Source organism: Macaca nemestrina, chromosome 7 (assembly GCF_043159975.1).
Source record: "Macaca nemestrina isolate mMacNem1 chromosome 7, mMacNem.hap1, whole genome shotgun sequence".
Classification (NCBI taxonomy): domain Eukaryota; kingdom Metazoa; phylum Chordata; class Mammalia; order Primates; family Cercopithecidae; genus Macaca; species Macaca nemestrina.
The window spans coordinates 110,473,951-110,487,066 of record NC_092131.1 but is presented as its reverse complement, the minus strand read 5'-3'; positions in this window follow the sequence as shown (position 1 = coordinate 110,487,066).

The window sequence follows — 13,116 nt, the reverse complement described above, 5'->3', positions numbered from 1 at the left end:
AGTTTCTCAGATCTTCTTTCCAGATTTCCTTTGAGGATATTTCCTTTTTCACCACAGCCCTCTATGGGCTTCCAAATATCACTTTGCCAATTCCACAAGAACTGTCTTAGCGAAAGGCGTCTTGAGGGGAAAGCTGTAACTCTGTGAAATGATTTCACAGAACCCAAAGAAGTTCCTCAAAAAGCTTCTTTCTCTTTGTTATCGGAGGATATTTCCTTTGGCACTATAGTCTCCAAAGGGATCCGAAATATCTGATCTCAGATTCCACAGAAATAAGGCTAGCAAACAGATCCACGAAATACAGATGTAACTCTGTGAGATGAACTAACAGAACACTAAGCAATTTCTCAGAAGGCTTCTTTCCAGATTTCATCTGAGGATATTTCCTTTTTCACCATAGCCCGCTAGGGGCTTCCAAATATCACTTTGCCAATTCCACAAGTACTGTCTTAGCGAAAGGCTTCTCGAGGGGAAAGCTGTAACTCTGTGAGATGATTTCACAGAACACAGAGAAGTTTCTCAGAAAGCTTCTTTCTCTTTGTTATCGGAGGATATTTCCTTTGGCCTTATAGTCTTCAAAGGGATCCGAAATATCTGTTCTCAGATTCCACAGAAATAAGGCTAGCAAAGAGATCCACGAAATACAGATGTAACTCTGTGAGATGAATTAACAGAACACTAAGCAGTTTCTCAGAAAGCTTCTTTCCAGATTTCATCTGAGGATATTTCCTTTTTCACCATAGCCCTCTATGGGCTTCCAAATATCACTTTGCCAATTCCACAAGAAATGTCTTAGCGAAAGGCTTCTAGCGGGGAAAGCTGTAACTCTGTGAGTTGATTTCACAGAACACAAAGATGTTTCTCAAAAAGCTTCTTTCTCTTTGTTATCGGAGGATATTTCCTTTGGCCCTGTCGTCTCCAAAGGGATCCGAAATATCTGTTCTCAGATTCCACAGAAATAAGGCTAGCAAAGAGTTCCACGAAATACAGATGTAACTCTGTGAGATGAATTAACAGAACACTAAGCAGTTTCTCAGTAAGCTTCTTTTCAGATTTCATCTGAGGATATTTCCTTTTTCACCATAGCCCTCTATGGGCTTCCAAATATCACTTTGCCAATTCCACAAGAACTGTCTTAGCGAAAGGCTTCTTGAGGGGAAAGCTGTAACTCTGTGAGTTGATTTCACAGAACACAAAGAAGTTTCTCAGAAAGCTTCTTTCTCTTTGTTATCGGAGGATATTTCCTTTGGCCCTGTAGTCTCCAAAGGGATCCGAAATATCTGTTCTCAGATTCCACAGAAATAAGGCTAGCAAAGAGTTCCACGAAATGCAGATGTAACTCTGTGAGATGAATTAACAGAACACTAAGCAGTTTCTCAGAAAGCTTCTTTCCAGATTTCCTCTGAGGATATTTCCTTTTTCACCATAGCCCTCTATGGGCTTCCAAATATCACTTTGCCAATTCCACAAGAACTGTCTTAGCTAAAGGCTTCTTGAGGGGAAAGCTGTAACTCTGTGAGATGATTTCACAGAACACAAAGAAGTTTCTCAGAAAGCTTCTTTCTCTTTTTTATCGGAGGATATTTCCTTTGGCCCTATAGTCTTCAAAGGGATCCGAAATATCTGTTCTCAGATTCCACAGAAATAAGGCTAGCAAAGAGATCCACGAAATACAGATGTAACTCTGTGAGATGAACTAACAGAACACTAAGCAGTTTCTCAGAAAGCTTCTTTCCAGATTTCCTCTGAGGATATTTCCTTTTTCACCATAGCCCACTATGGGCATCCAAATATCACTATGCCAATTTCACAAGACCTTTCTTAGCGAAAGGCTTCTTGAAGGGAAAGCTGTAACTCTGTGAGATGATTTCACAGAACACAAAGATTTTTCTCAGAAAGCTTCTTTCTCTTTGGTATCGGAGGATATTTCCTTTGGCCCTATAGTCTTCAAAGGGATCCGAAATATCTGTTTTCAGATTCCACAGAAATAAGGCTAGCAAAGAGATCCACGAAATACAGATGTAACTCTGTGAGATGAACTAACAGAACACTAAGCAGTTTCTCAGAAAGCTTCTTTCCAGATTTAATCTGAGGATATTTCCTTTTTAACCATCGCCCTCTATGGGCTTCCCAATATCACTTTGCCAATTCCACAACAACTGTGTTAGCGAAAGGCTTCTAGAGGGAAAAGCTGTAACTCTGTGAGATGATTTCACAGAACACAAAGAAGATTCTCAGAAAGCTTCTTTCTCTTTGTTATCGGAGGATATTTCCTTTGGCCCTATAGTCTTCAAAGGGATCCGAAATATCTGTTCTCAGATTCCACAGAAATAAGGCTAGCAAACCGATCCACGAAATACAGATGTAACTCTGTGAGATGAATTAACAGAACACTAAGCAGTTTCTCAGAAAGCTTCTTTCCAGATTTCATCTGAGGATGTTTCCTTTTTCACAATAGCCCTCTATGCGCTTCCAAATATCACTTTGCCAATTCCACAAGAACTGTCTTAGCGAAAGTCTTCTTGAGGAGAAAGCTGTAACTCTGTGAGATGATTTCAAAAAACACAAAGAAGTTTCTCAAAAAGCTTCTTTCTCTTTGTTATCGGAGGATATTTCCTTTGGCCCTATAGTCTCCAAAGGGATCTCAATTATCTGTTCTCAGATTCCACAGAAATAAGGCTAGCAAAGAGTTCCACGAAATACAGATGTAACTCTGTGAGATGAATTAAGAGAACACTAAGCAGTTTCTCAGAAAGCTTCTTTCCAGATTTCATCTGAGGATATTTCCTTTTTCACCATAGCCCTCTATGGGCTTCCAAATATCACTTTGCCAATTCCACAAGAACTGTCTTAGCGAAAGGCTTCTTGAGGGGAAAGCTGTAACTCTGTGAGATGATTTCACAGAACAAAAAGAAGTTCCTCAGAAAGCTTCTTTCTCTTTGTTATCGGAGGATATTTCCTTTGGCCCTATAGTCCTCAAAGGGATCCGAAATATCTGTTCTCAGATTCCACAGAAATAAGGCTAGCAAAGAGATCCACGAAATACAGATGTAACTCTGTGAGATGAACTAACAGAACACTAAGCAGTTTCTCAGAAAGCTTCTTTCCAGATTTCCTCTGAGGATATTTCCTTTTTCACCATAGCCCACTATGGGCTTCCAAATATCACTATGCCAATTCCACAAGAACTGTCTTAGCGAAAGGCTTCTTGAAGGGAATGCTGTAACTCTGTGAGATGATTTCACAGAACAAAAAGAAGTTTCTCAGAAAGCTTCTTTCTCTTTGTTATCGGAGGATATTTCCTTTGTCCCTGTAGTATCGAAGGGATCCGAAATATCTGTTCTCAGATTCCACAGAAATAAGGCTAGCAAAGACATCCACGAAATACAGATGTAATTCTGTGAGATGAAATAACAGAACACAAAGCAGTTTCTCAGAAAGCTTCTTTCCAGATTTCATCTGAGGATATTTCCTTTTTCACCATAGCCCTCTATGGGCTTCCAAATATCACTTTGCCAATTCCACAAGAACAGTGTTAGCGAAAGGCTTCTTGAGATGAAAGCTGTAACTCTGTGAGATGATTTCAAAGAACACAAAGAAGTTTCTCAAAAAGCTTCTTTCTCTTTGTTATCGGAGGATATTTCCTTTGGCCCTGTAGTCTCCAAAGGGATCCGAAATATCTGTTCTCAGATTCCACAGAAATAAGGCTAGCGAAGAGTTCCACGAAATACAGATGTAACTCTGTGAGATGAACTAACAGAACACTAAGCAGTTTCTCAGAAAGCTTCTTTCCAGATTTCATCTGTGGATATTTCTTTTTTCACCTTAGCCCTCTAAGGGCTTCCAAATATCACTTTGCCAATTCCACAAGAACTGTCTTAGCGAAAGGCTTCTTGAGGGGAAAGGTGTAACTCTGTGAGTTGATTTCACAAACACAAAGAAGTTTCTCAGAAAGCTTCTTTCTCTTTGTTATCGGAGGATATTTCCTTTGGCCTTATAGTCTTCAAAGGGATCCGAAATATCTGTTCTCAGATTCCACAGAAATAAGGCTAGCAAAGAGATCCACGAAATACAGATGTAACTCTGTTGAGATGAATTAACAGAACACTAAGCAGTTTCTCAGAAAGCTTCTTTCCAGATTTCATCTGAGGATCTTTCCTTTTTCACCATAGCCCTCTATGGGCTTCCAAATATCACTTTGCCAATTCCACAAGAACTGTCTTAGCGAAAGGCTTCTTGAGGGGAAAGCTGTAACTCTGTGAGATGATTTCAAAGAACACAAAGAAGTTTCTCAAAAAGCTTCTTTCTCTTTGTTATCAGAGGATATTTCCTTTGGCCCTATAGTCTTCAAAGGGATCCGTAATATCTCTTCTCAGATTCCACAGAAATAAGGCTAGCAAAGAGATCCACGAAATACAGATGTAACTCTCTGAGATGAATTAACAGAACACTAAGCAGTTTCTCAGAAAGTTTCTTTCCAGATTTCCTCTGAGGATATTTCCTTTTTCACCATAGCCCTCTATGGGCTTCCAAATATCACTTTGCCAATTCCACAAGAACTGTCTTAGCGAAAGGCTTCTCGAGGGGAAAGCTGTAACTCTGTGAGATGATTTCACGGAACAAAAAGAAGTTTCTCAGAAAGCTTCTTTCTCTTTGTTATCGGAGGATATTTCCTTTGGCCCTATAGTCTTCAAAGGGATCCGAAATATCTGTTCTCAGATTCCACAGAAATAAGGCTAGCAAGGAGATCCACGAAATACAGATGTAACTATGTGAGATGAATTAACAGAACTCTAAGAAGTTTCTCAGAAAGCTTCTTTCCAGATTTCCTCTGAGGATATTTGCTTTTTCACCATAGCCCTCTATGGGCTTGCAAATATCACCTTGCCAATTCCACAAGAACTGTCTTAGCAAAAGGCTTCTTGAGTGGAAGGCTGTAACTCTGTGAGTTGATTTCACAGAACACAAAGAAGTTTCTCAAAAAGCTTCTTTCTCTTTGTTATCGGAGGATATTTTCTTTGACCCTGTAGTCTCCAAAGGGATCCGAAATATCTGTTCTCAGATTCCACAGAAATAAGGCTAGCAAAGAGTTCCACGAAATACAGAAGTAACTCTGTGAGATGAATTAACAGAACACTAAGCAGTTTCTCAGTAAGCTTCTTTCCAGATTTCCTCTGAGGATATTTCCTTTTTCACCATAGCCCTCTATGGGCTTCCAAATATCACTTTGCCAATTCCACAAGAACTGTCTTAGCTAAAGGCTTCTTGAGGGGAAAGCTGTAACTCTGTGAGATGATTTCACAGAACACAAAGAAGTTTCTCAGAAAGCTTCTTTCTCTTTGTTATCGGAGGATATTTCCTTTGGCCCTATAGTCTTCAAAGGGATCCGAAATATCTGTTCTCAGATTCCACAGAAATAAGGCTAGCAAAGAGATCCACGAAATACAGATGTAACTCTGTGAGATGAACTAACAGAACACTAAGCAGTTTCTCACAAAGCTTCTTTCCAGATTTCCTCTGAGGATATTTCCTTTTTCACCATAGCCCACTAAGGGCTTCCAAATATCACTATGCCAATTTCACAAGAACTGTCTTAGCGAAAGGCTTCTCGAGGGGAAAGCTGTAACTCTGGGGGTTGATTTCACAAACACAAAGAAGTTTCTCAGAAAGCTTCTTCCTCTTTGTTATCGAAGGATATTTCCTTTGGCCCTATAGTCTCCAAAGGGATCCGAAATATCTGTTCTCAGATTCCACAGAAATAAGGCTAGCAAAGAGATCCACGAAATACAGATGTAACTCTGTGAGATAAATTAACAGAACAGTAAGCAGTTTCTCAGAAATCTTCTTTCCAGATTTCCTCGAAGGATATTTCCTTTTTCACCATAGCCCTCTATGGGCTTCCAAATATCACTTTGCCAATTCCACAAGAACTGTCTTAGCGAAAGGCTTCTTGAGGGGAAAGCTGTAACTCTGTGAAATGATTTCACAGAACCCAAAGAAGTTCCTCAAAAAGCTTCTTTCTCTTTGTTATCGGAGGATATTTCCTTTGGCCTTATAGTCTTCAAAGGGATCCGAAATATCTGTTCTCAGATTCCACAGAAATAAGGCTAGCAAAGAGATCCACGAAATACAGATGTAACTCTGTTGAGATGAATTAACAGAACACTAAGCAGTTTCTCAGAAAGCTTCTTTCCAGATTTCATCTGAGGATCTTTCCTTTTTCACCATAGCCCTCTATGGGCTTCCAAATATCACTTTGCCAATTCCACAAGAACTGTCTTAGCGAAAGGCTTCTTGAGGGGAAAGCTGTAACTCTGTGAGATGATTTCAAAGAACACAAAGAAGTTTCTCAAAAAGCTTCTTTCTCTTTGTTATCAGAGGATATTTCCTTTGGCCCTATAGTCTTCAAAGGGATCCGTAATATCTGTTCTCAGATTCCACAGAAATAAGGCTAGCAAAGAGATCCACGAAATACAGATGTAACTCTCTGAGATGAATTAACAGAACACTAAGCAGTTTCTCAGAAAGTTTCTTTCCAGATTTCCTCTGAGGATATTTCCTTTTTCACCATAGCCCTCTATGGGCTTCCAAATATCACTTTGCCAATTCCACAAGAACTGTCTTAGCGAAAGGCTTCTCGAGGGGAAAGCTGTAACTCTGTGAGATGATTTCACGGAACAAAAAGAAGTTTCTCAGAAAGCTTCTTTCTCTTTGTTATCGGAGGATATTTCCTTTGGCCCTATAGTCTTCAAAGGGATCCGAAATATCTGTTCTCAGATTCCACAAAAATAAGGCTAGCAAGGAGATCCACGAAATACAGATGTAACTATGTGAGATGAATTAACAGAACCCTAAGAAGTTTCTCAGAAAGCTTCTTTCCAGATTTCCTCTGAGGATATTTGCTTTTTCACCATAGCCCTCTATGGGCTTGCAAATATCACCTTGCCAATTCCACAAGAACTGTCTTAGCAAAAGGCTTCTTGAGTGGAAGGCTGTAACTCTGTGAGTTGATTTCACAGAACACAAAGAAGTTTCTCAAAAAGCTTCTTTCTCTTTGTTATCGGAGGATATTTTCTTTGACCCTGTAGTCTCCAAAGGGATCCGAAATATCTGTTCTCAGATTCCACAGAAATAAGGCTAGCAAAGAGTTCCACGAAATACAGAAGTAACTCTGTGAGATGAATTAACAGAACACTAAGCAGTTTCTCAGTAAGCTTCTTTCCAGATTTCCTCTGAGGATATTTCCTTTTTCACCATAGCCCTCTATGGGCTTCCAAATATCACTTTGCCAATTCCACAAGAACTGTCTTAGCTAAAGGCTTCTTGAGGGGAAAGCTGTAACTCTGTGAGATGATTTCACAGAACACAAAGAAGTTTCTCAGAAAGCTTCTTTCTCTTTGTTATCGGAGGATATTTCCTTTGGCCTTGTAGTCTCCAAAGGGATCCGAAATATCTGTTCTCAGATTCCACAGAAATAAGGCTAGCAAAGACATCCACGAAATACAGATGTAATTCTGTGAGATGAATTAACAGAACACAAAGCAGTTTCTCAGAAAGCTTCTTTCCAGATTTCATCTGAGGATATTTCCTTTTTCACCATAGCCCTCTATGGGCTTCCAAATATCACTTTGCCAATTCCACAAGAACAGTGTTAGCGAAAGGCTTCTTGAGGTGAAAGCTGTAACTCTGTGAGATGATTTCAAAGAACACAAAGAAGTTTCTCAAAAAGCTTCTTTCTCTTTGTTATCGGAGGATATTTCCTTTGGCCCTGTAGTTTCCAAAGGGATCCGAAATATCTGTTCTCAGATTCCACAGAAATAAGGCTAGCAAAGAGTTCCACGAAATACAGATGTAACTCTGTGAGAAGAATTAACAGAACACTAAGCAGTTTCTCAGAAAGCTTCTTTCCAGATTTCAGCTGAGGATGTTTCCTTTTTCACCTTAGCCCTCTATGGGCTTCCAAATATCACTTTGCAAATTCCACAAGAACTGTCTTAGCGAAAGGCTTCTTGAGGAGAAAGCTGTAACTCTGTGAGATGAATTCAAAGAACACAAAGAAGTTTCTCAAAAAGCTTTTTTCTCTTTGTTATCGGAGGATATTTCCTTTGGCCCTATAGTCTCCAAAGGGATCCGAAGTATCTGTTCTCAGATTCCACAGAAATAAGGCTAGCAAAGAGATCCACGAAATACAGATGTAACTCTGTGAGATGAATTAACAGACCACTAAGCAGTTTCTCAGAAAGCTTCTTTCCAGATTTTCTCTGAGGATATTTCCTTTTTCACCATAGCCCTCTATGGGCTTCCAAATATCACTTTGCCAATTCCACAAGAACTGTCTTAGCGAAAGGCTTCTTGAGGGGAAAGCTGTAACTCTGTGAGTTGATTTCAAAGAACAAAAAGAAGTTTCTCAGAAAGCTTCTTTCTCTTTGTTATCGGAGGATATTTCCTTTGGCGCTATAGTCCTCAAAGGGATCCGAAATATCTGTTCTCAGATTCCACATAAATAAGGCTAGCAATGAGATCCACGAAATACAGATGTAACTCTGTGAGATGAACTAACAGAACACTAAGCAGTTTCTCAGAAAGCTTCTTTCCAGATTTCCTCTGAGGATATTTCCTTTTTCACCATAGCCCACTATGGGCTTCCAAATATCACTATACCAATTCCACAAGAACTGTCTGAGCGAAAGGCTTCTTGAAGGGAAAGCTGTAACTCTGTGAGATGATTTCACAGAACAAAAAGAAGTTTCTCAGAAAGCTTCTTTCTCTTTGTTTTCGGAGGATATTTCCTTTGGCCCTGTAGTCTCCAAAGGGATCCGAAATATCTGTTCTCAGATTCCACAGAAATAAGGCTAGCAAAGAGATCCACGAAATACAGATGTAACTCTGTGAGATGAATTAACAGAACACTAAGCAGTTTCTCAGAAAGCTTCTTTCCAGATTTCATCTGAGGATCATTCCTTTTTCACCATAGCCCTCTATGGGCTTCCAAATATCACTTTGCCAATTCCACAAGAACTGTGTTAGCGAAAGGTTTCTTGAGGTGAAAGCTGTAACTCTGTGAGATGATTTCAAAGAACACAAAGAAGTTTCTCAAAAAGCTTCTTTCTCTTTGTTATCGGAGGATATTTCCTTTGGCCCTGTAGTCTCCAAAGGGATCCGAAATATCTGTTCTCAGATTCCACAAAAATAAGGCTAGCCAAGAGTTCCACGAAATACAGATGTAACTCTGTGAGATGAATTAACAGAACACTAAGCAGTTTCTCAGTAAGGTTCTTTCCAGATTTCCTCTGAGGATAATCCCTTTTTCACCATAGCCCTCTATGGGCTTCCAAATATCACATTGCCAATTCCACAAGAACTGTCTTAGCTAAAGGCTTCTTGAGGGGAAAGCTGTAACTCTGTGAGATGATTTCACAGAACACAAAGAAGTTTCTCAGAAAGCTTCTTTCTCTTTGTTATCGGAGGATATTTCCTTTGGCCCTATAGTCTCCAAAGGGATCCGAAATATCTGTTCTCAAATTCCTCAGAAATAAGGCTAGCAAAGAGATCCACGAAATACAGATGTAACTCTGTGAGATGAATTAACAGAACACTAAGCCGTTTCTCTGAAAGCTTCTTTCCAGATATCCTCTGAGGATATTTCCTTTTTCAACATAGCCCTCTATGGGCTTCTAAATATCACTTTGCCAATTCCACAAGAACTGTCTTAGCGAAAGGCTTCTTGAGGGGAAAGCCGTAACTCTGTGAGTTGATTTCACAGAACACAAAGAAGTTTCTCAGAAAGCTTCTTTCTCTTTGTTATCGGGGGATATTTCCTTTGGCCCTATAGTCTTCAAAGGGATCCGAAATATGTGTTCTCAGATTCCACAGAAATAAGGCTAGCAAAGAGTTCCACGAAATACAGATGTAACTCTGTGAGATGAATTAACAGAACACTAAGCAGTTTCTCAGTAAGGTTCTTTCCAGATTTCCTCTGAGGATAATCCCTTTTTCACCATAGCCCTCTATGGGCTTCCAAATATCACATTGCCAATTCCACAAGAACTGTCTTAGCTAAAGGCTTCTTGAGGGGAAAGCTGTAACTCTGTGAGATGATTTCAGAGAACACAAAGAAGTTTCTCAGAAAGCTTCTTTCTCTTTGTTATCGGAGGATATTTCCTTTGGCCCTATAGTCTCCAAAGGGATCCGAAATATCTGTTCTCAAATTCCTCAGAAATAAGGCTAGCAAAGAGATCCACGAAATACAGATGTAACTCTGTGAGATGAATTAACAGAACACTAAGCCGTTTCTCTGAAAGCTTCTTTCCAGATATCCTCTGAGGATATTTCCTTTTTCAACATAGCCCTCTATGGGCTTCTAAATATCACTTTGCCAATTCCACAAGAACTGTCTTAGCGAAAGGCTTCTTGAGGGGAAAGCCGTAACTCTGTGAGTTGATTTCACAGAACACAAAGAAGTTTCTCAGAAAGCTTCTTTCTCTTTGTTATCGGGGGATATTTCCTTTGGCCCTATAGTCTTCAAAGGGATCCGAAATATGTGTTCTCAGATTCCACAGAAATAAGGCTAGCAAAGAGATCCACGAAATACAGATGTAACTCTGTGAGATGAACTAACAGAACACTAAGCAGTTTCTCAGAAAGCTTCTTTCCAGATTTCATCTGAGGATATTTCCTTTTTCACCGTCGCCCTCTATGGGCTTCCAATTATCACTTTGCCAATTCCACAAGAACTGTCTTATGGAAAGGCTTCTTGAGGGGAAAGCTGTTACTCTGTGAGTTGATTTCACAGAACACAAAGAAGTTTCTCAGAAAGCTTCTTTCTCTTTGTTATCGGAGGATATTCCTTTGGCCCTATAGTCTTCAAAGGGATCCGAAATATCTGTTCTCAGATACCACAGAAATAAGTCTAGCAAAGAAATCCACGAAATACAGATGTAACTCTGTGAGATGAATTAACAGAACACTAAGCAGCTTCTCAGAAAGCTTCTTTCCAGATTTCCTCTGAGGATATTTCCTTTTTCACCATAGCCCACTATGGGCTTCCAAATATCACTTTGCCAATTACACAAGAACTGTCTTAGCAAAAGGCTTCTTGAGGGGAAAGCTGTAACTCTGTGAGATGATTTCACAGAACCCAAAGAAGTTTCTCAAAAAGCTGCTTTCTCTTTGTTATCGGAGGATATTTCCTTTGGCCCTATAGTCTCCAAAGGGATCCGAAATATCTGTTCTCAGATTCCACAGAAATAAGGCTAGCAAAGAGATCCACGAAGTACCAATGTAACTCTGTGAGATAAATTAACAGAACACTAAGCAGTTTCTCAGAAAGCTTCTTTCCAGATTTCCTCTGAGGATATTTCCTTTTTCACCATCTCCCTCTATGGGCTTCCAAATATCACTTTGCCAATTCCACAAGAACTGTCTTAGCGAAAGGCTTCTTGAGGGAAAAGTTGTAACTCTGTGAGTTGATTTCACAGAACACAAAGAAGTTTCTCAAAAAGCTTCTTTCTCTTTGTTATCGGAGGATATTTCCTTTGGCCCTATGGTCTTCAAAGGGATCCGAAATATCTATTCTCAGATTCCACAGAAATAAGGCTAGCAAAGAGATCCACGAAATACAGATGTAACTCTGTGAGATGAATTAACAGAACACTAAGCAGTTTCTCAGAAAGCTTCTTTCCAGATTTCCTCTGAGGATAATTCCTTTTTCACCATAGCCCTCTATGGGCTTCCAAATATCACTTTGCCAATTCCACAAGAAGTGTCTTAGCGAAAGGCTTCTTGAGGGGAAAGCTGTAACTCTGTGAGATGATTTCAAGGAACACAAAGAAGTTTCTCAAAAAGCTTCTTTCTCTTTGTTATCGGAGGATATTTCCTTTGGCCCTATAGTCTCCAAAAGGATCGGAATTGTCTGTTCTCAGATTCCACAGAAATAAGGCTACCAAAGAGATCCACGAAATACAGATGTAACTCGGTGAGATAAATAAACAGAACACTAAGCAGTTTCTCAGAAAGCTTCTTTCCAGATTTCCTCTGAGGATATTTCCTTTTTCACCATAGCCCTCTATGGGCTTCCAAATATCACTTTTCCAATTCCACAAGAACTGTCTTAGCGAAAGGCTTCTTGAGGGAAAAGTTGTAACTCTGTGAGTTCATTTCACAGAACACAAAGAAGTTTCTCAGAAAGCTTCTTTCTCTTTGTTATCGGAGGATATTTCCTTTGGCCCTGTAGTCTTCAAAGGGATCCGAAATATCTGTGCTCAGATTCCACAGAAATAAGGCTAGCAAAGAGATCCACGAAATACAGATGTAACTCTGTGAGATGAATTAACAGAACACTAAGCAGTTTCTCAGAAAGCTTCTTTACAGATTTCATCTGAGGATCTTTCCTTTTTCACCATAGCCCTCTATGGGCTTCCAAATATCACTTTGCCAATTCCACAAGAACTGTCTTAGCAAAAGGCTTCTTGAGTGGAAAGCTGTAACTCTGTGAGTTGATTTCACAGAGCACAAAGAAGTTTCTCAGAAAGCTTCTTTCTCTTTGTTATCGGAGGATATTTGCTTTGGCCCTGTATTCTCCAAAGGGATCCGAAATATCTGTTCTCAGATTCCACAGAAATAAGGCTAGCAAAGAGTTCCACGAAATACAGATGTAACTCTGTGAGATGAATTAACAGAACACTAAGCAGTTTCTCAGTAAGCTTCTTTCCAGATTTCCTCTGAGGATATTTCCTTTTTCACCATCGCCCTCTATGGGCTTCCAAATATCACTTTGCCAATTCCACAAGAACTCTCTTAGCTAAAGGCTTCTTGAGGGGAAAGCTGTAACTCTGCGAGATGATTTCACAGAACACAAAGAAGTTTCTCAGAAAGCTTCTTTCTCTTTGTTATCGGAGGATATTTCCTTTGGCCCTATAGTCTTCAAAGGGATCAGAAATATCTGTTCTCAGATTCCACAGAAATAAGGCTAGCAAACAGATCCACGAAATACAGATGTAACTCTGTGAGATGAACTAACAGAACACTAAGCAGTTTCTCAGAAAGCTTCTTTCCAGATTTCCTCTGAGGATATTTCCTTTTTCACCATAGCCCACTATGGGCTTCCAAATATCACTA